General features: G+C 56.4%; 1 protein-coding gene across 5 annotated transcripts in view; it reads left to right on the top strand.

Annotated features, from left to right (window-relative positions):
- The first annotated feature begins 218 nt into the window (after positions 1 to 218).
- Positions 219 to 27,062, top strand: part of NIPBL (NIPBL cohesin loading factor) — a 160,944-nt gene continuing 134,100 nt past the window's right edge. For all 5 annotated transcript variants that reach the window (XM_069745944.1, XM_069745943.1, XM_069745947.1 and 2 more), the window contains exon 1: positions 219 to 729. The gene's annotated coding sequence lies outside the window, so the exon portion shown is untranslated. The remainder of the gene's footprint in view (positions 730 to 27,062) is intronic.

Below are 27,062 nucleotides of genomic sequence, written 5' to 3'. Positions count from 1 at the left end.
CCAGTTTTCCTTGCCGTTGCCTATAGCAACCTATCATCTCCCAGCTTTCTTTTTCCCCTCAGGCTGGCGCGGTTGCTACGGGTAACGCCTGCTCTGAGGCCCCTCACGATACCGAGCGGCCTAGCTCGAGTAGATCTCTTCCACACCGGAAGTGCCCGCGCCGTGCCGTCGTTGCGCCCTCAGCAGCACTGTGTCACATCACACACACCGGAAGTGGCGCTGGCTGCGCGGCGGTTTGGCGCCGGTGGAGGGAGTCCTTCGTGCGGCTGCACTTCCGGTCGGCATTTTGTTCTGTGTGAGGGAGAAGCGGATCCCGATTAGCCCCGAAGCGGCCGCCGCGCAGTGAGCGGACTCCTCCCCTCCGTCCCCAGCGTCCTCTTCTCCCCCCGAGCCCGCGCTCAGCAGGCCGTGTGCCCGGGGCGGGGGACAGCGACGCCCGGTGTGAGAGCGCACGGAGGCTGCGGCCTGACGGGAGGCAGCGGTGTCCGGCCGGGGAGTGTACGTGTGAGCGGCGGCCTCGGAATCTTCCCCCCTTCCCTCTGTTGGTTCCCGGCTGCAGGCGGGAGGGAGGGGGGCAGGCCGGGAGGAGGCGGAGGAGAAGGGATCGGCTCCTTCCCCGCTCCCCCTCTCTCTACATGTCCGGATTATCCTCAGCAGGCCCGGAGTGACGGAGGATCGGCTCCCCCCAGCGGCCCGGACTGGAGGCCGCACTCACAGCCCGCCGCTCAGGTAAACACTCTGCTGGGGAGCTCGGGGCCGGGCGGGGAGGCCGGGCAGGGGCCTGGGCTAGGCCGCCGCTACTGTACGGGCGGCCCGGACCGGGGGCAGAGGTGACCTCCAGCCGCGGAGACCGGAGCCGGAGTGCGGAAAGTTGTGGTGAGCGGCCCGGGACGGCTGTGAGGACGGGGACTGACTGACTGGCGGCTGTGAGGACGGGCACTGACTGACTGCAGGCTGTGAGGACGGGGACTGGCTGACTGGCTGCAGGCTGTGAGGACGGGGACTGACTGACTGGCGGCTGTGAGGACGGGCACTGACTGACTGGCGGCTGTGAGGACGGGGACTGACTGACTGCAGGCTGTGAGGACGGGCGCTGACTGACTGCAGGCTGTGAGGACGGGGACTGACTGACTGCAGGCTGTGAGGACGGGCACTGACTGACTGCAGGCTGTGAGGACGGGCACTGACTGACTGGCGGCTGTGAGGACGGGGACTGACTGACTGCAGGCTGTGAGGACGGGGACTGACTGACTGCAGGCTGTGAGGACGGGGACTGACTGACTGCAGGCTGTGAGGACGGGCACTGACTGACTGGCGGCTGTGAGGACGGGGACTGACTGACTGCAGGCTGTGAGGACGGGGACTGGCTGGCTGCAGGCTGTGAGGACGGGGACTGACTGACTGCAGGCTGTGAGGACGGGCACTGACTGACTGGCGGCTGTGAGGACGGGGACTGGCTGGCGGCTGTGAGGACGGGGACTGGCTGGCGGCTGTGAGGACGGGGACTGGCTGGCGGCTGTGAGGACGGGCACTGACTGACTGGCGGCTGTGAGGACGGGGACTGACTGACTGCAGGCTGTGAGGACGGGCGCTGACTGACTGCAGGCTGTGAGGACGGGGACTGACTGACTGCAGGCTGTGAGGACGGGCACTGACTGACTGCAGGCTGTGAGGACGGGCACTGACTGACTGGCGGCTGTGAGGACGGGGACTGACTGACTGCAGGCTGTGAGGACGGGGACTGACTGACTGCAGGCTGTGAGGACGGGCGCTGACTGACTGCAGGCTGTGAGGACGGGGACTGACTGACTGCAGGCTGTGAGGACGGGCACTGACTGACTGCAGGCTGTGAGGACGGGCACTGACTGACTGGCGGCTGTGAGGACGGGGACTGACTGACTGCAGGCTGTGAGGACGGGGACTGACTGACTGCAGGCTGTGAGGACGGGGACTGACTGACTGCAGGCTGTGAGGACGGGCACTGACTGACTGGCGGCTGTGAGGACGGGGACTGACTGACTGCAGGCTGTGAGGACGGGGACTGGCTGGCTGCAGGCTGTGAGGACGGGGACTGACTGACTGCAGGCTGTGAGGACGGGCACTGACTGACTGGCGGCTGTGAGGACGGGGACTGGCTGGCGGCTGTGAGGACGGGGACTGGCTGGCGGCTGTGAGGACGGGGACTGGCTGGCGGCTGTGAGGACGGGCACTGACTGACTGGCGGCTGTGAGGACGGGGACTGACTGACTGCAGGCTGTGAGGACGGGGACTGACTGACTGCAGGCTGTGAGGACGGGGACTGACTGACTGCAGGCTGTGAGGACGGGCACTGACTGACTGGCGGCTGTGAGGACGGGGACTGACTGACTGCAGGCTGTGAGGACGGGGACTGGCTGGCTGCAGGCTGTGAGGACGGGGACTGACTGACTGCAGGCTGTGAGGACGGGCACTGACTGACTGGCGGCTGTGAGGACGGGGACTGGCTGGCGGCTGTGAGGACGGGGACTGGCTGGCGGCTGTGAGGACGGGGACTGGCTGGCGGCTGTGAGGACGGGGACTGACTGACTGCAGGCTGTGAGGACGGGGACTGACTGACTGGCAGCTGTGAGGACGGGGACTGGCTGGCGGCTGTGAGGACGGGGACTGGCTGGCTGCAGGCTGTGAGGACGGGGACTGACTGACTGCAGTCTGTGAGGACGGGCACTGACTGACTGGCGGCTGTGAGGACGGGCACTGACTGACTGGCGGCTGTGAGGACGGGGACTGGCTGGCGGCTGTGAGGACGGGCACTGACTGACTGCAGGCTGTGAGGACGGGGACTGACTGGCTGGCGGCTGTGAGGACGGGGACTGACTGGCTGCAGGCTGTGAGGACGGGCACTGACTGACTGCAGGCTGTGAGGACGGGCACTGACTGACTGCAGGCTGTGAGGACGGGCACTGACTGACTGCAGGCTGTGAGGACGGGCACTGACTGACTGGCGGCTGTGAGGACGGGCACTGACTGGCGGCTGTGAGGACGGGGACTGACTGACTGGCGGCTGTGAGGACGGGGACTGACTGACTGCAGGCTGTGAGGACGGGCACTGACTGACTGGCGGCTGTGAGGACGGGCACTGACTGACTGGCGGCTGTGAGGACGGGGACTGGCTGGCGGCTGTGAGGACGGGGACTGGCTGGCGGCAGGCTGTGAGGACGGGGACTGACTGGCTGGCGGCTGTGAGGACGGGGACTGACTGGCTGCAGGCTGTGAGGACGGGCACTGACTGACTGCAGGCTGTGAGGACGGGCACTGACTGACTGCAGGCTGTGAGGACGGGCACTGACTGACTGCAGGCTGTGAGGACGGGCACTGACTGACTGCAGGCTGTGAGGACGGGCACTGACTGACTGGCGGCTGTGAGGACGGGCACTGACTGGCGGCTGTGAGGACGGGCACTGACTGACTGGCGGCTGTGAGGACGGGCACTGACTGACTGGCGGCTGTGAGGACGTGCACTGACTGGCGGCTGTGAGGACGTGCACTGACTGGCGGCTGTGAGGACGGGCACTGACTGACTGGCGGCTGTGAGGACGGGCACTGACTGACTGCAGGCTGTGAGGACGGGCACTGACTGACTGGCGGCTGTGAGGACGGGCACTGACTGACTGGCGGCTGTGAGGACGTGCACTGACTGGCGGCTGTGAGGACGTGCACTGACTGGCGGCTGTGAGGACGGGCACTGACTGACTGGCGGCTGTGAGGACGGGCACTGACTGACTGCAGGCTGTGAGGACGGGCACTGACTGACTGGCGGCTGTGAGGACGGGCACTGACTGACTGCAGGCTTTGAGGAAGGGCACTGACTGACTGCAGGCTGTGAGGACGGGCAGTGACTGACTGGCGGCTGTGAGGACGGGCACTGACTGGCTGCAGGCTGTGAGGACGGGCACTGACTGGCTGCAGGCTGTGAGGACGGGCACTGACTGACTGGCTGCAGGCTGTGAGGACGGGCACTGACTGACTGACTGGCGGCTGTGAGGACGGGCACTGACTGGCGGCTGTGAGGACGGGCACTGACTGACTGGCGGCTGTGAGGACGGGCACTGACTGACTGGCGGCTGTGAGGACGGGCACTGACTGACTGGCGGCTGTGAGGACGGGCACTGACTGGCGGCTGTGAGGACGGGCACTGACTGGCTGGCGGCTGTGAGGACGGGCACTGACTGACTGGCGGCTGTGAGGACGGGGACTGACTGACTGCAGGCTGTGAGGACGGGCGCTGACTGACTGCAGGCTGTGAGGACGGGGACTGACTGACTGCAGGCTGTGAGGACGGGCACTGACTGACTGCAGGCTGTGAGGACGGGCACTGACTGACTGGCGGCTGTGAGGACGGGGACTGACTGACTGCAGGCTGTGAGGACGGGGACTGACTGACTGCAGGCTGTGAGGACGGGGACTGACTGACTGCAGGCTGTGAGGACGGGCACTGACTGACTGGCGGCTGTGAGGACGGGGACTGACTGACTGCAGGCTGTGAGGACGGGGACTGGCTGGCTGCAGGCTGTGAGGACGGGGACTGACTGACTGCAGGCTGTGAGGACGGGCACTGACTGACTGGCGGCTGTGAGGACGGGGACTGGCTGGCGGCTGTGAGGACGGGGACTGGCTGGCGGCTGTGAGGACGGGGACTGGCTGGCGGCTGTGAGGACGGGCACTGACTGACTGGCGGCTGTGAGGACGGGGACTGACTGACTGCAGGCTGTGAGGACGGGCGCTGACTGACTGCAGGCTGTGAGGACGGGGACTGACTGACTGCAGGCTGTGAGGACGGGCACTGACTGACTGCAGGCTGTGAGGACGGGCACTGACTGACTGGCGGCTGTGAGGACGGGGACTGACTGACTGCAGGCTGTGAGGACGGGGACTGACTGACTGCAGGCTGTGAGGACGGGCGCTGACTGACTGCAGGCTGTGAGGACGGGGACTGACTGACTGCAGGCTGTGAGGACGGGCACTGACTGACTGCAGGCTGTGAGGACGGGCACTGACTGACTGGCGGCTGTGAGGACGGGGACTGACTGACTGCAGGCTGTGAGGACGGGGACTGACTGACTGCAGGCTGTGAGGACGGGGACTGACTGACTGCAGGCTGTGAGGACGGGCACTGACTGACTGGCGGCTGTGAGGACGGGGACTGACTGACTGCAGGCTGTGAGGACGGGGACTGGCTGGCTGCAGGCTGTGAGGACGGGGACTGACTGACTGCAGGCTGTGAGGACGGGCACTGACTGACTGGCGGCTGTGAGGACGGGGACTGGCTGGCGGCTGTGAGGACGGGGACTGGCTGGCGGCTGTGAGGACGGGGACTGGCTGGCGGCTGTGAGGACGGGCACTGACTGACTGGCGGCTGTGAGGACGGGGACTGACTGACTGCAGGCTGTGAGGACGGGGACTGACTGACTGCAGGCTGTGAGGACGGGGACTGACTGACTGCAGGCTGTGAGGACGGGCACTGACTGACTGGCGGCTGTGAGGACGGGGACTGACTGACTGCAGGCTGTGAGGACGGGGACTGGCTGGCTGCAGGCTGTGAGGACGGGGACTGACTGACTGCAGGCTGTGAGGACGGGCACTGACTGACTGGCGGCTGTGAGGACGGGGACTGGCTGGCGGCTGTGAGGACGGGGACTGGCTGGCGGCTGTGAGGACGGGGACTGGCTGGCGGCTGTGAGGACGGGGACTGACTGACTGCAGGCTGTGAGGACGGGGACTGACTGACTGGCAGCTGTGAGGACGGGGACTGGCTGGCGGCTGTGAGGACGGGGACTGGCTGGCTGCAGGCTGTGAGGACGGGGACTGACTGACTGCAGTCTGTGAGGACGGGCACTGACTGACTGGCGGCTGTGAGGACGGGCACTGACTGACTGGCGGCTGTGAGGACGGGGACTGGCTGGCGGCTGTGAGGACGGGCACTGACTGACTGCAGGCTGTGAGGACGGGGACTGACTGGCTGGCGGCTGTGAGGACGGGGACTGACTGGCTGCAGGCTGTGAGGACGGGCACTGACTGACTGCAGGCTGTGAGGACGGGCACTGACTGACTGCAGGCTGTGAGGACGGGCACTGACTGACTGCAGGCTGTGAGGACGGGCACTGACTGACTGGCGGCTGTGAGGACGGGCACTGACTGGCGGCTGTGAGGACGGGGACTGACTGACTGGCGGCTGTGAGGACGGGGACTGACTGACTGCAGGCTGTGAGGACGGGCACTGACTGACTGGCGGCTGTGAGGACGGGCACTGACTGACTGGCGGCTGTGAGGACGGGGACTGGCTGGCGGCTGTGAGGACGGGGACTGGCTGGCGGCAGGCTGTGAGGACGGGGACTGACTGGCTGGCGGCTGTGAGGACGGGGACTGACTGGCTGCAGGCTGTGAGGACGGGCACTGACTGACTGCAGGCTGTGAGGACGGGCACTGACTGACTGCAGGCTGTGAGGACGGGCACTGACTGACTGCAGGCTGTGAGGACGGGCACTGACTGACTGCAGGCTGTGAGGACGGGCACTGACTGACTGGCGGCTGTGAGGACGGGCACTGACTGGCGGCTGTGAGGACGGGCACTGACTGACTGGCGGCTGTGAGGACGGGCACTGACTGACTGGCGGCTGTGAGGACGTGCACTGACTGGCGGCTGTGAGGACGTGCACTGACTGGCGGCTGTGAGGACGGGCACTGACTGACTGGCGGCTGTGAGGACGGGCACTGACTGACTGCAGGCTGTGAGGACGGGCACTGACTGACTGGCGGCTGTGAGGACGGGCACTGACTGACTGCAGGCTGTGAAGACGGGCACTGACTGACTGCAGGCTTTGAGGAAGGGCACTGACTGACTGCAGGCTGTGAGGACGGGCAGTGACTGACTGGCGGCTGTGAGGACGGGCACTGACTGGCTGCAGGCTGTGAGGACGGGCACTGACTGGCTGCAGGCTGTGAGGACGGGCACTGACTGACTGGCTGCAGGCTGTGAGGACGGGCACTGACTGACTGACTGGCGGCTGTGAGGACGGGCACTGACTGGCGGCTGTGAGGACGGGCACTGACTGACTGGCGGCTGTGAGGACGGGCACTGACTGACTGGCGGCTGTGAGGACGGGCACTGACTGACTGGCGGCTGTGAGGACGGGCACTGACTGGCGGCTGTGAGGACGGGCACTGACTGGCGGCTGTGAGGACGGGCACTGACTGACTGGCGGCTGTGAGGACGGGCACTGACTGACTGGCGGCTGTGAGGACGGGCACTGACTGACTGGCGGCTGTGAGGACGGGCACTGACTGACTGGCGGCTGTGAGGACGGGCACTGACTGACTGGCGGCTGTGAGGACGGGCACTGACTGACTGGCGGCTGTGAGGACGGGCACTGACTGACTGGCGGCTGTGAGGACGGGCACTGACTGACTGGCGGCTGTGAGGACGGGCACTGACTGACTGGCGGCTGTGAGGACGGGCACTGACTGACTGGCGGCTGTGAGGACGGGCACTGACTGACTGGCGGCTGTGAGGACGGGCACTGACTGACTGGCGGCTGTGAGGACGGGCACTGACTGACTGGCGGCTGTGAGGACGGGCACTGACTGACTGGCGGCTGTGAGGACGGGCACTGACTGACTGGCGGCTGTGAGGACGGGCACTGACTGACTGGCGGCTGTGAGGACGGGCACTGACTGACTGGCGGCTGTGAGGACGGGCACTGACTGACTGGCGGCTGTGAGGACGGGCACTGACTGACTGGCGGCTGTGAGGACGGGCACTGACTGACTGGCGGCTGTGAGGACGGGCACTGACTGACTGGCGGCTGTGAGGACGGGCACTGACTGACTGGCGGCTGTGAGGACGGGCACTGACTGACTGGCGGCTGTGAGGACGGGCACTGACTGACTGGCGGCTGTGAGGACGGGCACTGACTGACTGGCGGCTGTGAGGACGGGCACTGACTGACTGGCGGCTGTGAGGACGGGCACTGACTGACTGGCGGCTGTGAGGACGGGCACTGACTGACTGGCGGCTGTGAGGACGGGCACTGACTGACTGGCGGCTGTGAGGACGGGCACTGACTGACTGGCGGCTGTGAGGACGGGCACTGACTGACTGGCGGCTGTGAGGACGGGCACTGACTGACTGGCGGCTGTGAGGACGGGCACTGACTGACTGGCGGCTGTGAGGACGGGCACTGACTGACTGGCGGCTGTGAGGACGGGCACTGACTGACTGGCGGCTGTGAGGACGGGCACTGACTGACTGGCGGCTGTGAGGACGGGCACTGACTGGCGGGCGGCTGTGAGGACGGGCACTGACTGGCGGGCGGCTGTGAGGACGGGCACTGACTGGCGGGCGGCTGTGAGGACGGGCACTGACTGGCGGCTGTGAGGACGGGCACTGACTGGCGGCTGTGAGGACGGGCACTGACTGGCGGCTGTGAGGACGGGCACTGACTGACTGGCGGCTGTGAGGACGGGCACTGACTGACTGGCGGCTGTGAGGACGGGCACTGACTGGCGGCTGTGAGGACGGGCACTGACTGACTGGCGGCTGTGAGGACGGGCACTGACTGACTGGCGGCTGTGATGACGTGCACTGACTGACTGGCTGACTGGCGGCTGTGAGGATGGGCACTGACTGCCGGCTGTGAGGACGGGCACTGACTGACTGCCGGCTGTGAGGACGGGCACTGACTGACTGCCGGCTGTGAGGACGGGCACTGACTGACTGGCGGCTGTGAGGACGGGCACTGACTGACTGGCGGCTGTGAGGACAAGCACTGACTGGCGGCTGTGAGGACGGGCACTGACTGACTGGCTGACTGCCGGCTGTGAGGACTGGCACTGACTGACTGGCTGACTGGCGGCTGTGAGGACGGGCACTGACTGACTGGCGGCTGTGAGGACGGGCACTGACTGACTGGCGGCTGTGAGGACGGGCACTGACTGACTGCAGGCTGTGTGGACGGGCACTGACTGGCGGCTGTGAGGACGGGCACTGACTGACTGCAGGCTGTGAGGAAGGGCACTGACTGGCTGCAGGCTGTGAGGACGGGCACTGACTGGCTGCAGGCTGTGAGGACGGGCACTGACTGACTGGCGGCTGTGAGGACGGGCACTGACTGACTGGCGGCTGTGAGGACGGGCACTGACTGGCTGCAGGCTGTGAGGACGGGCACTGACTGGCTGCAGGCTGTGAGGACGGCCACTGACTGGCTGCAGGCTGTGAGGACGGGCACTGACTGACTGGCGGCTGTGAGGACGGGCACTGACTGACTGGCGGCTGTGAGGACGGGCACTGACTGACTGGCGGCTGTGAGGACGGGCACTGACTGGCTGGCGGCTGTGAGGACGGGCACTGACTGGCTGGCGGCTGTGAGGACGGGCACTGACTGGCTGGCGGCTGTGAGGACGGGCACTGACTGGCTGGCGGCTGTGAGGACGGGCACTGACTGACTGGCGGCTGTGAGGACGGGCACTGACTGCAGGCTGTGAGGACGGGCACTGACTGACTGGCGGCTGTGAGGACGGGCACTGACTGCAGGCTGTGAGGACGGGCACTGACTGACTGCAGGCTGTGAGGACGGGCACTGACTGACTGGCGGCTGTGAGGACGGGCACTGACTGACTGGCGGCTGTGAGGACGGGCACTGACTGACTGCAGGCTGTGAAGACGGGCACTGACTGACTGCAGGCTTTGAGGAAGGGCACTGACTGACTGCAGGCTGTGAGGACGGGCACTGACTGACTGCAGGCTGTGAGGACGGGCAGTGACTGACTGGCGGCTGTGAGGACGGGCACTGACTGGCTGCAGGCTGTGAGGACGGGCACTGACTGGCTGCAGGCTGTGAGGACGGGCACTGACTGGCTGCAGGCTGTGAGGACGGGCACTGACTGACTGGCTGCAGGCTGTGAGGACGGGCACTGACTGACTGGCTGCTGTGAGGACGGGCACTGTCTGACTGCAGGCTTTGAGGAAGGGCACTGACTGACTGCAGGCTGTGAGGACGGGCACTGACTGACTGCAGGCTGTGAGGACGGGCAGTGACTGACTGGCGGCTGTGAGGACGGGCACTGACTGACTGGCGGCTGTGAGGACGGGCACTGACTGGCGGCTGTGAGGACGGGCACTGACTGGCGGCTGTGAGGACGGGCACTGACTGGCGGCTGTGAGGACGGGCACTGACTGACTGGCGGCTGTGAGGACGGGCACTGACTGACTGGCGGCTGTGAGGACGGGCACTGACTGACTGGCGGCTGTGAGGACGGGCACTGACTGACTGGCGGTTGTGAGGACGGGCATTGACTGGCGGCTGTGAGGACGGGCACTGACTGACTGGCGGCTGTGAGGACGGGCACTGACTGACTGGCGGCTGTGAGGACGGGCACTGACTGGCGGCTGTGAGGACGGGCACTGACTGACTGGCGGCTGTGAGGACGGGCACTGACTGACTGGCGGGCGGCTGTGAGGACGGGCACTGACTGGCGGCTGTGAGGACGGGCACTGACTGGCGGCTGTGAGGACGGGCACTGACTGGCGGCTGTGAGGACGGGCACTGACTGGCGGCTGTGAGGACGGGCACTGACTGGCGGCTGTGAGGACGGGCACTGACTGGCGGCTGTGAGGACGGGCACTGACTGACTGGCGGCTGTGAGGACGGGCACTGACTGGCGGCTGTGAGGACGGGCACTGACTGACTGGCGGCTGTGAGGACGGGCACTGACTGCCGGCTGTGAGGACGGGCACTGACTGCCGGCTGTGAGGACTGGCACTGACTGACTGGCTGACTGGCGGCTGTGAGGACGGGCACTGACTGCCGGCTGTGAGGACGGGCACTGACTGCCGGCTGTGAGGACGGGCACTGACTGACTGCCGGCTGTGAGGACGGGCACTGACTGACTGCCGGCTGTGAGGACGGGCACTGACTGACTGGCGGCTGTGAGGACGGGCACTGACTGACTGGCGGCTGTGAGGACGGGCACTGACTGACTGGCGGCTGTGAGGACGGGCACTGACTGACTGGCGGCTGTGAGGACGGGCACTGACTGACTGGCGGCTGTGAGGACGGGCACTGACTGGCGGCTGTGAGGACGGGCACTGACTGGCGGCTGTGAGGACGGGCACTGACTGGCGGCTGTGAGGACGGGCACTGACTGGCGGCTGTGAGGACGGGCACTGACTGGCGGCTGTGAGGACGGGCACTGACTGGCGGCTGTGAGGACGGGCACTGACTGGCGGCTGTGAGGACGGGCACTGACTGGCGGCTGTGAGGACGGGCACTGACTGGCGGCTGTGAGGACGGGCACTGACTGACTGGCGGCTGTAAGGACGGGCACTGACTGACTGGCGGCTGTGAGGACGGGCACTGACTGCCGGCTGTGAGGACTGGCACTGACTGACTGGCTGACTGGCGGCTGTGAGGACGGGCACTGACTGCCGGCTGTGAGGACGGGCACTGACTGACTGCCGGCTGTGAGGACGGGCACTGACTGACTGCCGGCTGTGAGGACGGGCACTGACTGACTGCCGGCTGTGAGGACGGGCACTGACTGACTGGCGGCTGTGAGGACGGGCACTGACTGACTGGCGGCTGTGAGGACGGGCACTGACTGACTGGCGGCTGTGAGGACAAGCACTGACTGGCGGCTGTGAGGACGGGCACTGACTGACTGGCTGACTGCCGGCTGTGAGGACTGGCACTGACTGACTGGCTGACTGGCGGCTGTGAGGACGGGCACTGACTGACTGGCGGCTGTGAGGACGGGCACTGACTGACTGGCGGCTGTGAGGACGGGCACTGACTGACTGGCGGCTGTGAGGACGGGCACTGACTGGCGGCTGTGAGGACGGGCACTGACTGGCGGCTGTGAGGACGGGCACTGACTGGCGGCTGTGAGGACGGGCACTGACTGGCGGCTGTGAGGACGGGCACTGACTGGCGGCTGTGAGGACGGGCACTGACTGGCGGCTGTGAGGACGGGCACTGACTGGCGGCTGTGAGGACGGGCACTGACTGGCGGCTGTGAGGACGGGCACTGACTGGCGGCTGTGAGGACGGGCACTGACTGACTGACTGGCGGCTGTGAGGACGGGCACTGACTGACTGGCGGCTGTGAGGACGGGCACTGACTGACTGACTGGCGGCTGTGAGGACGGGCACTGACTGACTGGCGGCTGTGAGGACGGGCACTGACTGGCGGCTGTGAGGACGGGCACTGACTGACTGACTGGCGGCTGTGAGGACGGGCACTGACTGACTGACTGGCGGCTGTGAGGACGGGCACTGACTGACTGACTGCCGGCTGTGAGGACGGGCACTGACTGACTGACTGCCGGCTGTGAGGACGGGCACTGACTGACTGACTGCCGGCTGTGAGAACAGGCACTGACTGACTGACTGGCGGCTGTGAGGACGGGCACTGACTGGCTGACTGACGGCTGTGAGGACGGGCACTGACTGACTGCCGGCTGTGAGGACGGGCACTGACTGCCGGCTGTGAGGACGGGCACTGACTGGCGGCTGTGAGGACGGGCACTGACTGGCGGCTGTGAGGACGGGCACTGACTGGCGGCTGTGAGGACGGGCACTGACTGGCGGCTGTGAGGACGGGCACTGACTGGCGGCTGTGAGGACGGGCACTGACTGGCGGCTGTGAGGACGGGCACTGACTGGCGGCTGTGAGGACGGGCACTGACTGGCGGCTGTGAGGACGGGCACTGACTGGCGGCTGTGAGGACGGGCACTGACTGGCGGCTGTGAGGACGGGCACTGACTGGCGGCTGTGAGGACGGGCACTGACTGGCGGCTGTGAGGACGGGCACTGACTGGCGGCTGTGAGGACGGGCACTGACTGGCGGCTGTGAGGACGGGCACTGACTGACTGACTGGCGGCTGTGAGGACGGGCACTGACTGACTGGCGGCTGTGAGGACGGGCACTGACTGACTGACTGGCGGCTGTGAGGACGGGCACTGACTGACTGGCGGCTGTGAGGACGGGCACTGACTGGCGGCTGTGAGGACGGGCACTGACTGACTGACTGGCGGCTGTGAGGACGGGCACTGACTGACTGACTGCCGGCTGTGAGGACGGGCACTGACTGACTGACTGCCGGCTGTGAGGACGGGCACTGACTGACTGACTGCCGGCTGTGAGGACGGGCACTGACTGACTGACTGCCGGCTGTGAGAACAGGCACTGACTGACTGACTGGCGGCTGTGAGGACGGGCACTGACTGGCTGACTGCCGGCTGTGAGGACGGGCACTGACTGACTGCCGGCTGTGAGGACGGGCACTGACTGACTGCCGGCTGTGAGGACGGGCACTGACTGACTGCCGGCTGTGAGGACGGGCACTGACTGGCGGCTGTGAGGACGGGCACTGACTGGCGGCTGTGAGGACGGGCACTGACTGGCGGCTGTGAGGACGGGCACTGACTGGCGGCTGTGAGGACGGGCACTGACTGGCGGCTGTGAGGACGGGCACTGACTGGCGGCTGTGAGGACGGGCACTGACTGGCGGCTGTGAGGACGGGCACTGACTGGCGGCTGTGAGGACGGGCACTGACTGGCGGCTGTGAGGACGGGCACTGACTGGCGGCTGTGAGGACGGGCACTGACTGGCGGCTGTGAGGACGGGCACTGACTGGCGGCTGTGAGGACGGGCACTGACTGGCGGCTGTGAGGACGGGCACTGACTGGCGGCTGTGAGGACGGGCACTGACTGGCGGCTGTGAGGACGGGCACTGACTGGCGGCTGTGAGGACGGGCACTGACTGGCGGCTGTGAGGACGGGCACTGACTGGCGGCTGTGAGGACGGGCACTGACTGGCGGCTGTGAGGACGGGCACTGACTGACTGACTGGCGGCTGTGAGGACGGGCACTGACTGACTGACTGGCGGCTGTGAGGACGGGCACTGACTGACTGACTGGCGGCTGTGAGGACGGGCACTGACTGACTGGCGGCTGTGAGGACGGGCACTGACTGACTGACTGGCGGCTGTGAGGACGGGCACTGACTGACTGACTGGCGGCTGTGAGGACGGGCACTGACTGACTGACTGGCGGCTGTGAGGACGGGCACTGACTGACTGACTGGCGGCTGTGAGGACGGGCACTGACTGACTGACTGGCGGCTGTGAGGACGGGCACTGACTGACTGACTGGCGGCTGTGAGGACGGGCACTGACTGACTGACTGGCGGCTGTGAGGACGGGCACTGACTGACTGACTGGCGGCTGTGAGAACGGGCACTGACTGACTGACTGGCGGCTGTGAGGACGGGCACTGACTGACTGCCGGCTGTGAGGACGGGCATTGACTGACTGGCTGACTGCCGGCTGTGAGGACGGGCACTGACTGACTGCCGGCTGTGAGGACGGGCACTGACTGGCGGCTGTGAGGACGGGTACTGACTGGCGGCTGTGAGGACGGGCACTGACTGGCGGCTGTGAGGACGGGCACTGACTGGCGGCTGTGAGAACGGGCATTGACTGACTGGCTGACTGCCGGCTGTGAGGACGGGCACTGACTGACTGGCTGCCGGCTGTAAGGACGGACACTGACTGACTGGCTGCCGGCTGTGAGGTCGTGCACTGGCTGACTGCCGGCTGTGAGGTCGTGCACTGGCTGACTGCCGGCTGTGAGGACGGACACTGACTGACTGACTGCCGGCTGTGAGGACGGGCACTGACATTCAGTTGCTATTATGCAGGTTTTGCAGTAGTTCCTGTAATAGTATAATGGTCACTGACTGTAATAAGGGTATAATGGTCACCGAGTGCTGAAACCGCCTTATAGTCCATAGTATAATAGTTACTGAGCGATAAGCTGGAATATGAATACTAGAAGTCCCTGAGCGGGGTTCTGGACTGTAGTAGTATAAGTCATTACTGCAGAGTTCTACTGTAAAAACTATAATAATCTGACGATAATAATCTGACTACAATACTGGTATTACACGTTGTTATATGAGTATAATAGTCACTGAGCGGAGCTGCCCCGTAATGACACAATAGACAGTCATCAGTGAGCAGCAGGCTGGACTGAAATAACAGTATGACGACCATTAGAGCAGCTTTGTGGTGTAATATGTCACCAGTGCAGAGCTGGACTGTAATAACAGTATGTTAGTTACCAGTGTGGACCAGTGCTGTAATATTGTAATGGTCATTGGTTGCAGATCTAGAATAATGGTATATTGCTGTAATAATATAGTAGTGCCGAGCTGGACTGTAATAATATAGTACGGCCGAGCTGGAAAGTAATAACGTAGTAGGGCCGAGCTGGACTGTAATAACGTAGTAGGGCCGAGCTGGACTGTAATAACGTAGTAGGGCCGAGCTGGACTGTAATAACGTAGTAGGGCCGAGCTGGACTGTAATAACGTAGTAGGGCCGAGCTGGGTTGTAATAACATAGTAGGGCCGAGCTGGGCTGTAATAACGTAGTAGGGCCGAACTGGGTTGTAATAACATAGTAGGGCCGAGCTGGGCTGTAATAACGTAGTAGGGCCGAGCTGGGTTGTAATAACATAGTAGGGCCGAGCTGGGTTGTAATAACATAGTAGGGCCGAGCTGGGCTGTAATAACGTAGTAGGGCCGAGCTGGGTTGTAATAACGTAGTAGGGTCGAGCTGGGCTGTAATAACGTAGTAGGGCCGAGCTGGACTGTTAGAGTATGTGTCCACGTTCAGGATTACATCAGTATTTGGTCAGTATTTTACCTCAGTATTTGTAGCCAAAACCAGGAGTGGAACAATTAGAGGAAAAGTATAATAGAAACATATGCACCACTTCGGTATTTATCACCCACTCCTGGTTTTGGCTACAAATACTGATGAAAAATACTGACCAAATCCTGATGCAATCCTGAACGTGGACACATACCCTAATAACGTAGTAGGGCCGAGCTGGACTGTAATAACGTAGTAGGGCTAAGCTGGACTGTAATAACGTAGTAGGGCCGAGCTGAAATGTAAGGCTATGTGCACACGTTGCAGATTGGGGTGCAGAATTTTCTGCACAAAATCCGCATCTCTTGGCAGAAAACGCAGGTGCGGATTTTGTGCGTTTTTTTTTTTGCGGATTTTGTGCACATTTTCTGCGTTTTTTACCCCTGCGGATTTCTATAATGGAAGGGTTCAGAAACACTGCACATCCGCAAAAAAGAAGTGACATGCTACTTCTTTTGATCCGCAGCGGTTTTCATGCGTATTTTTCAGCACCATTGACACAGCATTTTTTTTTCTTTTGATTTACATGGTACTGTAAATCACTTTGTGGAACTGCAGCGTTTCTGTGAGGAAAAGAATGCTGTGGATCCGCACTAAATCAGCATCGCGTGCACACAGCCTAATAATGTAGTAGGGCCAAGCTGGACTGTAATAACGTAGTAGGGCCGAGCTGGACTGTTATAACGTAGTAGGGTCGAGCTGGACTGGAATAACGTAGTAGGGCCCAGCTGGACTGTAATAACGTAGTAGGGCCGAGCTGGACTGTTATAACGTAGTAGGGTCGAGCTGGACTGGAATAACGTAGTAGGGCCGAGCTGAACTGTAATAACGTAGTAGGGTCGAGCTGGACTGTAATAACGTAGTAGGGCCGAGCTGGACTGTAATAACGTAGTAGGGCCGAGCTGGACTGTAATAACGTAGTAGGGCCGAGCTGGACTGTTATAACGTAGTAGGGTCGAGCTGGACTGGAATAACGTAGTAGGGCCGAGCTGGACTGTAATAACGTAGTAGGGCCGAGCTGGACTGTAATAACGTAGTAGGGCCGAGCTGGACTGTTATAACGTAGTAGGGTCGAGCTGGACTGTTATAACGTAGTAGGGCCGAGCTGGACTGTTATAACGTAGTAGGGCCGAGCTGGACTGTTATAACGTAGTAGGGTCGAGCTGGACTGGAATAACGTAGTAGGGCCGAGCTGGACTGTTATAACGTAGTAGGGCCGAGCTGGACTGTAATAACGTAGTAGGGCCGAGCTGGACTGTTATAACGTAGTAGGGTCGAGCTGGACTGTTATAACGTAGTAGGGCCGAGCTGGACTGTAATAACGTAGTAGGGCCGAGCTGGACTGTAATAACGTAGTAGGGCCGAGCTGGACTGTAATAACGTAGTGGGGCCGAGCTGGGCTGCAATAGGAACATATTTGCTAGTGGACTGTGTGTATGTGTGTATTTATTATTATTATAGCAAAAAAAGGGGTATACATAATAATAAAAAAAAAAGTACAGTAATCTTAAACAGTACAAGTCACGACTGGTAGAGGAGGAGAGAGGACCCTGCCCGCGGCGGCTCACACTCTACAAGGGATGTAATATATATGCATATTATATATACAGAGCTGTACTGTACGGTTATAGTTCTAGTCCACAGCGGTTAAATGTGCGTCCATAGTGTGACATGAGGTAGCAACAACGAAGCAAGAAAACGTTTTTTGCACGTTTAAATTTGCACGAACAGTCTCTGTTGAGAGTACGGCAAAACTTTCAGGATATATTTGGTGAACGTGCGCTCCATAATAACTTCATTTTGCGTTGGGTGAAGCAATTTGAAACCACTGGGTGTTTGTCATGGTGAAAGTTCGAGCTGCTCAAAGCCCTCACCCGACCCCAGATCATGAAAAATGGAGACGTTACTTGTATCGGAAAATGGCACAATTTTTTTTTAAAGCAAAGTTTTGAATTTTGTTTCACCACTTCGATAAAAGAGAACCTAGATATGTTTGGTGTTTATAAACTCATAATGACCTGGAGAATCATAATGTCAGGTCAGTTTTAGCATTTGGTAAACCTAGTAAAAAAGCCAATCAAAAAATAAGTGGGATTGCACTTTTTTTTTTGCAATTTCACCGCACTTGGAATTTTTTTCCCTTTTTCTAGTACACGATATGCTAAAAACCAATGATGTCGTTCAAAAGTACAACTTGTTTCGCAAAAAATAAGCCCTCACACGGCCATACTGATGGAAAAATAAAAAAGTTATGGCTCTGGGAAGAAGGGGAGCAAAAAACGAACACGGAAAAACGGAAAATCCCAAGGTCATGAAGGGGTTAATAGGATGCTTAATGGATGCTTTTTGTCGCATTTTTATAGCGGAAAAAAATGCGAAAAATCTGGAACTTGTGCACACAGCCTAATAGTATTACCGTTCAGCTCCGTACTATCAATGCCGCTAGTGCAGAGCTGGACTGTAGCAGCATTATATGGCCACTAGTGCAGAGCTGGACTGTAGCAGTATTATATGGCCACTAGTGCAGAGCTGGACTGTAGCAGCATTATATGGCCACTAGTGCAGAGCTGGACTGTAGCAGTATTATATGGCCACTAGTGCAGAGCTGGACTGTAGCAGCATTATATGGCCACTAGTGCAGAGCTGGACTGTAGCAGTATTATATGGCCACTAGTGCAGAGCTGGACTGTAGCAGCATTATATGGCCACTAGTGCAGAGCTGGACTGTAGCAGCATTATATGGCCACTAGTGCAGAGCTGGACTGTAGCAGCATTATATGGCCACTAGTGCAGAGCTGGACTGTAGCAGTATTATATGGCCACTAGTGCAGAGCTGGACTGTAGCAGCATTATATGGCCACTAGTGCAGAGCTGGACTGTAGCAGCATTATATGGCCACTAGTGCAGAGCTGGACTGTAGCAGCATTATATGGCCACTAGTGCAGAGCTGGACTGTAGCAGCATTATATGGCCACTAGTGCAGAGCTGGACTGTAGCAGCATTATATGGCCACTAGTGCAGAGCTGGACTGTAGCAGTATTATATGGCCACTAGTGCAGAGCTGGACTGTAGCAGCATTATATGGCCACTAGTGCAGAGCTGGACTGTAGCAGCATTATATGGCCACTAGTGCAGAGCTGGACTGTAGCAGCATTATATGGCCACTAGTGCAGAGCTGGACTGTAGCAGTATTATATGGCCACTAGTGCAGAGCTGGACTGTAGCAGCATTATATGGCCACTAGTGCAGAGCTGGACTGTAGCAGTATTATATGGCCACTAGTGCAGAGCTGGACTGTAGCAGTATTATATGGCCACTAGTGCAGAGCTGGACTGTAGCAGCATTATATGGCCACTAGTGCAGAGCTGGACTGTAGCAGTATTATATGGCCACTAGTGCAGAGCTGGACTGTAGCAGTATTATATGGCCACTAGTGCAGAGCTGGACTGTAGCAGCATTATATGGCCACTAGTGCAGAGCTGGACTGTAGCAGCATTATATGGCCACTAGTGCAGAGCTGGACTGTAGCAGCATTATATGGCCACTAGTGCAGAGCTGGACTGTAGCAGCATTATATGGCCACTAGTGCAGAGCTGGACTGTAGCAGTATTATATGGCCACTAGTGCAGAGCTGGACTGTAGCAGCATTATATGGCCACTAGTGCAGAGCTGGACTGTAGCAGTATTATATGGCCACTAGTGCAGAGCTGGACTGTAGCAGCATTATATGGCCACTAGTGCAGAGCTGGACTGTAGCAGCATTATATGGCCGCTAGTGCAGAGCTGGACTGTAGCAGTATTATATGGCCGCTAGTGCAGAGCTGGACTGTAGCAGTATTATATGGCCGCTAGTGTAGAGCTGGACTGTAGCAGTATTATATGGCCGCTAGTGCAGAGCTGGACTGTAGCAGTATTATATGGCCGCTAGTGCAGAGCTGGACTGTAGCAGTATTATATGGCCGCTAGTGCAGAGCTGGACTGTAGCAGTATTATATGGCCGCTAGTGCAGAGCTGGACTGTAGCAGTATTATATGGCCACTAGTGCAGAGCTGGACTGTAGCAGCATTATATGGCCGCTAGTGCAGAGCTGGACTGTAGCAGTATTATATGGCCGCTAGTGTAGAGCTGGACTGTAGCAGTATTATATGGCCGCTAGTGCAGAGCTGGACTGTAGCAGCATTATATGGCCGCTAGTGCAGAGCTGGACTGTAGCAGTATTATATGGCCGCTAGTGCAGAGCTGGACTGTAGCAGCATTATATGGCCGCTAGTGCAGAGCTGGACTGTAGCAGTATTATATGGCCGCTAGTGCAGAGCTGGACTGTAGCAGTATTATATGGCCGCTAGTGCAGAGCTGGACTGTAGCAGTATTATATGGCCGCTAGTGCAGAGCTGGACTGTAGCAGTATTATATGGCCGCTAGTGTAGAGCTGGACTGTAGCAGTATTATATGGCCACTAGTGCAGAGCTGGACTGTAGCAGCATTATATGGCCGCTAGTGCAGAGCTGGACTGTAGCAGTATTATATGGCCGCTAGTGCAGAGCTGGACTGTAGCAGCATTATATGGCCGCTAGTGCAGAGCTGGACTGTAGCAGTATTATATGGCCGCTAGTGCAGAGCTGGACTGTAGCAGTATTATATGGCCGCTAGTGCAGAGCTGGACTGTAGCAGTATTATATGGCCGCTAGTGCAGAGCTGGACTGTAGCAGTATTATATGGCCACTAGTGCAGAGCTGGACTGTAGCAGCATTATATGGCCGCTAGTGCAGAGCTGGACTGTAGCAGTATTATATGGCCGCTAGTGCAGAGCTGGACTGTAGCAGTATTATATGGCCGCTAGTGTAGAGCTGGACTGTAATATTATATGGCCACTAGTGCAGAGCTGGACTGTAGCAGTATTATATGGCCGCTAGTGCAGAGCTGGACTGTAGCAGTATTATATGGCCGCTAGTGCAGAGCTGGACTGTAGCAGTATTATATGGCCGCTAGTGTAGAGCTGGACTGTAATATTATATGGCCACTAGTGCAGAGCTGGACTGTAGCAGTATTATATGGCCACTAGTGCAGAGCTGAACTGTAATATTATATGGCCACTAGTGCAGAGCTGGACTGTAGCAGTATTATATGGCCGCTAGTGCAGAGCTGGACTGTAGCAGCATTATATGGCCACTAGTGCAGAGCTGGACTGTAGCAGTATTATATGGCCGCTAGTGTAGAGCTGGACTGTAATATTATATGGCCGCTAGTGCAGAGCTGGACTGTAGCAGCATTATATGGCCACTAGTGCAGAGCTGGACTGTAATATTATATGGCCGCTAGTGCAGAGCTGGACTGTAGCAGTATTATATGGCCGCTAGTGTAGAGCTGGACTGTAATATTATTTGGCCACTAGTGTGCAGCAAGACTGTAATAATATAATGTAGTTAGCAGTGTGAAGTGAAAAATACCAACCTAATTAATAAGAATCTTTTGATCGGAATATTAAGCCATTTGACCCTCATGCTTGTTATGGTACGTCATTCCATGCAGAATAATAAACCGTATGATACAGCGCTACCAGCACTTTCTGCATAATACTGCAGTTTTTAATTTCTTGGACCTGCTGAGTAATAGTATTAACTTAAGAACATGTTCACACAGTGTTTTTTCCATTTTTTTTCTCTTTTGTGCGAAAAGAACCATAGCGTTTTACAATAGCAGCAAACTAGTTGAAATTTCTAAAGGTTCGTGCCGTGCATTTTTTTTACGCGTATTTTTTTTTCCTACACTTGTCTCTTTTGAGCTGATACGTTTAAAAAAAATAAATAAAGCATATTGATTTTCTGTGTTTGCTGTTTTTTTTTTAGCCATTCAATTGAATGAACAAAAAAAAAATCATGAAAAAAACATTTTGTAATGGACGTAGCATTTTTTTCTGCCAAAAATAGTTTTTCATGTGGGAAGAAAAACTCTGCGAAAAAGCGATCTGACCATACCCCAATGCTGATTATTTCTACTCAATATTGTAATATCCAGAGTAAGGGTAAGTTCACACTAGGTGTTTTTTCTGCAGCAAAACATTATCTCTTGGCAGGAAAGCTGCAGAAAAGAAAAAAGTTTTTAATTGCGTTTTTGGTGTGTTTTTTTTGCTGTATTTTTGGCATGCTAGATTTGTCTCTTGTGCATGCTGATAAAGTTTAGTGCAAAAAAAAAAGTCCTATTCTACAGAATCGCAGCCAAACCTCATACTTGAGTTTTTGCTGCGTATTTTCAGCAGTTTTTTTTAACCACCCATTAATGCCAGTGGCTGAAAAATACATGAAAGAAGTGACATGCTCTACTGTGTAAAAAACATGCAAAGCACAAAATACTGATCACAAAAAAACAAGGTGTGTGCATGAGATTACTGAAATCTCAGACATAGCTGGTACGAAGCTGGAAATTTGCATGAACAAGCACCTAGTGTGAACTTGCCCTTAGGCTGTGTGCACACGTTGCTGTTTTTTGCGTTTTTTTTCCGATAAAAACGCTATAAAACCGCATACAATAAGCATCACATCATTTAGAATGAATTCCGCATGTTTTGTGCACATGATGCGTTTTTTTTCCGCGAAAAAAACGCATCGTGGTAAACGCAGCATGTTCATTAATTTTGCGGGTTTTTTTTTTTCGGATTTCCCACTACAAAATGCATTGGGAAATGTCCAGAAAAAAACACGGCAAAAGCGCGGCAAAAACGCATGCAGATTTCTTGCAGAAAATTTCAGGTTTTTCTCAGGAATTTTCTGCAAGAAATCCTGAACGTGTGCACATAGCCTTATACTGGTAATAACCTATATAGTAGTAATACTACAGTGCTGGTATATCAGGATCCATAATGATAACCTTTATGATACTATAGCTTTAGACTGTGTTCACATGCAGCGGTTTTTGTGACATTTTTGTAGTTTTTTTTTGTGTGGATGATATTTGTGAATGATTTGTCTACAGTACATGTTTAATAAACTTACTCTTCACCAAAATGCAACAAAACCAGATTGCTGCCTTTTTTGCTGCGCATTTCCACTTTCTCATTACTTTGTGTGAGTGAAAAATGCAGCAAAAACACTGAACGAATTGACACGCAGCAGATTTAAGAAGCGCTGCAGTTCGCAAATTCAGTCAAGGAAAAATGTGTGTTCATGAGATTTTTCTTTTGTTGGTAATGAAAAGCGCAGCTAATTTTCATAAAATCAGCGTGTGAACATAATCTTAACCCTTTAGCCCCGGGAGCTTTTTTTTTCGTTTTTCGCTCCTCTACTTCCCGGAGCCATAACTTTTTTATTTTTCCATCACTATGGCCATGTGAGGGCTTATTTTTTGTGGGACAAGTTGTACTTTTGAACGACACCATTGGTTTTACCATGTCTTGTACTAGAAAACAGGAAAAAAATTCCAAGTGCTTTGAAATTGCAAAAAAAAAGGTGCAATCCCACACTTTTTTTTGTTTGGCTTTTTTGCTAGGTTCACAAAATGCTAAAACTGACTTGCCATTATGATTCTCCAGGTCATTTCGGGTTCATAGACACCAAACATGTCTAGGTTATTTTTTATCTAAGTGGTAAAAAAAAAAATTCCACACTTTGCTAAAAAAAAAAAAAAAAAAAAAAAAAAATAATAATAATTTTTTTTGCAATTTTCCGTCACCCGTAGCGTCTCCATTTTTCGGGATCTCGGGTTGGGTGAGGGCTATATTGCGTGCCAAGCTGATGTTTTTAATGATACCATTTTGGTGCAGATACGTTCTTTTGATCGCCCGTTATTGCATTTTAATGCAATGTTGCGGTGACCAAAAAAAAACACGTAATTTTGTCGTTTTGAATTTTTTTATCGCTACGCTGTTTAGCGATCAGGTTAATTCTTTTTTTAAGTTGATCGGACGATTCTGAACGCGACGATACCAAATATCTGTAGGTTTTGAGTTTTTTATTGTTTTATTTTGAATGCGGTGAAGGGGAGTGATTTGAACATGAGGCTAGAAGCTGGCATAACCTGATCGGCTCTGCTACATAGGAGCAATCGTCAGATCGCCCCTATGCAGCTAAATTACAGCATTGCTATGAGCACCGACCACAGGGTGGCGCTCACAGCAATCTGGCATCAACAACCATAGAGGTCTGCAGGAGACCTCTGGTTGTCATGCCAATGCACCGATGACCCCGATCATGTGACGGGGTCACTGGTGCGCACATTTCCGGCCGGATGCGCTTGTTAAATGCCGCTGTCAGTTTGGCAGAGCGGCATTTAACTAGTTAATAGGTTCCGGTGGAACACGCCACTTGTACATTGCTGGTATCCCAGTACCACAATTTATTGGCAAGGTATACAGAAAATGCCAGTGTTTTAGGTGCAATTTATGTGGTGTCTTTTTTTTTTTTCTGTTTAATATCTGTAGCAAAAATATGCTGCATATCGGGCAAAGAGTTCCATACCCACTCAAGAAAACCAATTTATATATATTCAATATTAAAAGTGCAACACAAAGAAGGAAAAGTTGTGACGTTATGGAAATCACAGAATGGAGACCTGTTAGGCTACTTTCACACTAGCGTCGGCCCGTCGCACTGCGAAGGGCTGACGTACCAACGCATCCTGTGACAACGCAGCACAACGGGGGCAGCGGATGCATTATTACAACGCATCCGCTGCCCCATTGTGAGTCGCAGGGAGGAGGGGGGCGTAGTTCTTGCTGCGCATGCGCGGTCGGAAATGGCGGACACAACGCATCAAAAAACATTACAAGCAACATTTTTTGGTGCCGACGGTCCGCCACAATACGACGTGTGGCAATGCGTCGCAAATACAAGCCTATGGAGAAAAAACGCATCCTGAAAACAACTTTGCAGGATGCGTTTTTTTCTGAAAAACGACGCATTGCGTCGTGCGTTGTACGACGCTAGTGTGAAAGTAGCCTTAATGATGGACAGACGATGGAAACCAGATTTTCAGATGTGCTTGATGGAAACGCGTCCGGAGACACTGCAGGCCATGGTAGCACATTAAGGCTACGTTCACATTCGCGTCTTTGGACACAGTGTCGTGGACGCGACGCACGAAAGACGCAAGTAGAACGCAGGCATTTTTGACGCATGCGTTCAAGCCTTTTTTTTTTTATATATATATAGGGTCTTTTCAGTGTCTCTATTTTTAAAGTAAAGAACGCATGCGTCGTACAACGCACAACAATGCAAGTGCTTGCGTCTTCTGCGTTGCCAATACACTTCAATGGAGGTTTTGATTCTTCGACGACGCAAATGCAACGCATGTGCGATGCAAGCGTTTTTTTTAAAATTTTGGACGCAGAAAAAATGCAACATGTTGCGTTTGCCGCGCCATGACATGTGCGCTGAAACGACGCATGCGTCGCGAAACGCACCGAAATGCATGAAAACCCACATCCATGCGTCCCCAATGTTAAAGATAGGGACGCATGACGCGTGCGTTGTTTTGCGGCGACGCCGCTGCGTCCAAAGACGCGAATGTGAACGTAGCCTAAGGCCACCAGGTTACTCACAGTAGCAAGAGCAGCGTGCAGCCTGGCATTGTTGTGTTGGGGCAAAAAAAGGCTCCTAGGAAACTTTGAGACAGGCAGTCCAGTCAAGCAGTGTCTACACATACCATCAAAAAGGTGTTCACAGGACACAGGGGTCCGGCTACAGGGGTCCATTGACCTGATGCCACAGCTGTCAAAAGCCTACATGGTGCATAGCTTGGGGGCTGGAAGACAAAAGTCCTGCTTTTGTTTTAGGCACAATTATAGCCAGAGATTGGGCAATGCCATGAATAAGCCTTCATGAAGGAACAATACACTGGTCTTACTCCTGATATTATGGTAGTGATAGCATAATGTTTGGTGATGGACTCCTCTAGTCTTCATTCCAGCTGCGCTAACAGCTTGGTGTCACATTGGAAAAATGGCAGCACCACTGTTTCCTCCACTAAAGGTACCTTCACACATAACGATTTCGTTAACGATATCGTTGCAACGTCACGCTTTTTGTGACGTAGCAACGATCCCGCTAACGATATCTTTGTGTGACAGCGACCAACGATCAGGCCCCTGCTGGGAGATCGTTGGGGAATGATCAGGACCTTTTTTTGGTCACTGATAACCCGCTGTCATTGCTGGATCGGCGTGTGTGACGCCGATCTAGCGATGTGTTCACCTGTAACCAGGGTAAACATCGGGTTACTAAGTGCAGGGCTGCGCTTAGTAACCCGATATTTACCCTGGTTACCATTGTAAAAGTTAGAAAACAAAAAAAAACAAACAGTACATACTCACATTCTGATGTCTGTCACGTCCCCCGCCGTCAGCTTCCCTGCACTGACTGTCAGTGCCGGCTGTAAAGCAGAGCGGTGACATCACCGCTGTGCTCTGCTTTACGGCCGGCGCTTACACAGTGCAGGGAAGCTGACGCCGGGGGACGTGACAGACATCAGAATGTGAGTATGTACATTTTTTTTTTTTTTTCAACTTTTACAATGGTAACCAGGGTAAATATTGGGTTACTAAGCGTGGCCCTGCCCTTAGTAACCCGATGTTTACCCTGGTTACCCAGGGACTTCGGCATCGTTGAAGACAGTTTCAACGATGCCGAAGTCTTTCCCCTGATCGTTGGTCGCTGGAGAGAGCTGTCTGTGTGACAGCTCCCCAGCGACCACACAACGACTTACCAACGATCACGGCCAGGTCGTATCACTGGTCGTGATCGTTGGTAAATCGTTTAGTGTAACGGTACCTTAAATCAAAGTATCCTAGGAGCTGTGTAACAGACATCATCAGGCCGCACGGCCGAAACTCGCTCCCATGGCTGCAGCACCTCCAGACTTGTCTCCATTGAGCACATCTGGGATGACATTGGTTGCTGATTACACAGGAGCTGCCAGCCAAAGATTTTGACAATTTCTCCAAGTGCATTCAGCAGCAGAACCTTCCTCAGACGACCATTACTAGCCTCAGTGATGGCAGCCGAGGCTGGGATTTCTGCACGTGGCTCAGACTGCACAAATCCAGAGGTTTTGAAAACTTTCCCGTTTTATCATTTGCAGATGAACATGCCTCCAATCCATCATTCCACGTTGTTTCTTCTTGGTGTTGCAGTTTCAATGTCAAGGAACTGTTTGTATAGCTGCTAAAGAGTTGTTGTTATTATTTTTTTTTTCTGCTAAGAGATCCTTATAATAGAAATAACCTGTATCGTACTGTACAGCTACTAGTGCAATGCTGGACTCTTAGTAGAGTAATAATTAATTATTATTAGTATATTGGTGCAGTGTAATCAGTCAT

Source organism: Ranitomeya imitator, chromosome 1 (genome assembly GCF_032444005.1).
Source record: "Ranitomeya imitator isolate aRanImi1 chromosome 1, aRanImi1.pri, whole genome shotgun sequence".
NCBI classification, from domain to species: Eukaryota; Metazoa; Chordata; class Amphibia; order Anura; family Dendrobatidae; genus Ranitomeya; species Ranitomeya imitator.
The sequence above is the reverse complement of the archived record's forward strand: the minus strand, read 5'-3'. Positions and strand labels throughout refer to the sequence as shown.